Consider the following 2,500-nt stretch of genomic DNA (forward strand, 5'->3'; position numbering starts at 1 on the left):
GTTTGTGTAATCTATGTTGGCTGTACTGCAGTTGTGTGTGGGTGTTGCTTTGTGTAGATAGGTGTTAGGTGTAGATAGGTGTTAGGTGTATATAGGTGTTAGGTGTATGTAGGTGTTAGGTGTATGTAGGTGTTGGTGTGAGTGGGTGTTGGATGTGAGTGGGTGTTGGTTTTAGGTGGATGTACGGGTTAGATGTAGTAGGTGGGTGTGGGTGTGTGTTTGGTTGTGGGTGGGTATAGGTGTGGGTGGGTGTAGGTGGGTGGGTGTGTAGGTAGGTGTAAATGGGTGTAGATAAAGGTGGCTGTACGTAAAGGTGAATGTAGATAGGTGTTGTTGTAGGTGGGTGTTAATAAATATAGCTGCAGGTAGGTAAAGGTATACGTGGGTGCTGACGATTATGTGAACGAACATGTATATTTAGGTCAGTATGGGTATGGCTGTAGGTGTAGATGGGAGTAGGTGTGGTAGTAGTTATGAATGGTGTAGATGTAAGTGTGGGTGGGTGTAGGTGGGTGTGGGTGGGTGTGGGTGGTTGTGAGTGGGTGTAGGTGTGGGTGTAGGTATGGATGCGTATAGGTGTGGATGGATGTAGTAGGTGTAGATGTGGGTGAGTATGGGTGCAGGTGTATGTACGTGGGTTTGGGAGTACGTGGGAATAGGTGTAGATGTGTTTAGATCTACATGGATGTAGATATATATAGAAACTATCAGTTGTTGAAACGGTTAGCCAACTTTATGGATGGGGATGACAGGTGGTGATAGATATGGAGCTGTCTTGTGTAGGCCTTGTGGTCTCTTGCAATCTCCTTCATTCTTATGTTCTTATGTGGATATTGTTGTTTGTAGATGTAGGTAAGTGTAGACATAGGGGACTATAGACATAGGTTCGTGTAGATATAGGTGAGTGCAAATATACGTTAGTGTAGATATAGGTGCGTTTAGATGTAGGTGGATGTAGATATCAATGTGCGTTTGTGTACGTGGGTGGAAGTGTAGGTGAGTTTAGGTGGGTGTGATTTATTGAATATGAATATATATATATATATATATATATATATATATATATATAATATATATATATATATAATTGTGTGTATATATATGTGTGTATGTATATATATATATATATAATATATAGTGTTTGTGTGTGCGTGTGTGTGTGTGTGTGTGTGTGTGTGTGTGTGTGTGTGTGTGTGTGTGTGTGTGTTTACCTAGTTATATTTACCTAGTTGTGTCTTACCGGAAGGGGAGCTATGCTCGTGATGTCCCGTCTTTGTATCTCGCAGTGTCTAATTTGCTCTTAAATTGGTGTAGGGTTTTGGCACACACTATTGTTTTGTATCGTACGTGCCATACACCCACCAATCTGTGTGTAAAGCTCGTTTTTTATGTTTCTTCTAAAACTGTCCTTTTTTTTAGCTTCCTTCCATGTCCCCTTGTATTTCTCTTATCCCAATTTGGTAAGTCTTCTCTATCAAGGAGTTCCATGCCTCTCATGATTCTATAGATGGTCAACAAGTCACCTCTTTCTCTTCTTTGTTCCAGTGTCGGTAATTCCAGTTTTGACAATCTCTCCTCGTATGACAGTTTTGAAAGTGTTGGGGCCATCTTCGTAGTTGCTCTTTGGATTCTTTCAATTTTCCTTATATTCTTTTTAGTATTGGGTGACCATAGTGTCACTGCGTACTCCAATCTTGGCCTTATCAGTGTAAGTAGTATTTTCTTTACAATTTCTTCGTCCAAGTAGGTAAAAGCCACCTTTATTGATCTTAGCAAGTTGTAGGTTTCCTCGACAATTTTGTTTATCTGTTTATCAGGGGACATGTCCTTTGTGATGATTACTCCCAGGTCTTTTTCAGATTCCACTTTCTTTACTTCATTTGTACCGATTTTATATTGTCCTGATATTCTTTCTTACTTTTTTCCAAATTCCATTATGCTACATTTCTCAATGCTGAAGTCCACTTCCCACTTCTGACTCCATTCCCAAACCCTGTTCAGATACCTCTACATCGACTCAATCCGTTCAGTACTCACTTTCCTCAGTAATTTTGTGTCATCTGCAAAGCTCATTTAAGAATCCACACCCTCATCCATGTCATTTACATAAATAACAAACATTATCGGAGCCAATACTGATCACTGTGGAACTCCACTAATCACCTCTCACCAAGTAGAACTCTTATCTCTGAACACTACTCTCATTTTTCTTCCATGCAAGAACTACTCCATCCATTTCAGTAGTTTACCTTGTATCCCTCTTATGGTTTCCAGTTTTCTTAATGATTTTTGTGTGGTACTTTATCAAAAGCTTTTTGTAAGTCTAGGAAAACACAATCAGCCCATCTGTCACTCTCTACTATTATATCTATTAGTCTTGGGTAGAAACAGATCAAATTTGTGGCATATAATCTTTCTGTCTAAATCCAAATTGTCTCGGATTTAATATATTCTCCTCCAGATGTTTAGTCCATCTACTTTTGATAACTTTTTCACAAAA

General features: G+C 39.3%; 1 protein-coding gene across 5 annotated transcripts in view; it reads right to left on the minus strand.

Annotated features, from left to right (window-relative positions):
- LOC143027037 (solute carrier family 35 member F3) overlaps nucleotides 1-2,500 on the minus strand; it is a 583,434-nt gene that overhangs the window by 571,479 nt on the left and 9,455 nt on the right. The window lies entirely within an intron of this gene.

Source organism: Oratosquilla oratoria, chromosome 7 (assembly GCF_046742065.1).
Source record: "Oratosquilla oratoria isolate Oo_2021 chromosome 7, ASM4674206v1, whole genome shotgun sequence".
In the NCBI taxonomy this organism is placed as follows: domain Eukaryota; kingdom Metazoa; phylum Arthropoda; class Malacostraca; order Stomatopoda; family Squillidae; genus Oratosquilla; species Oratosquilla oratoria.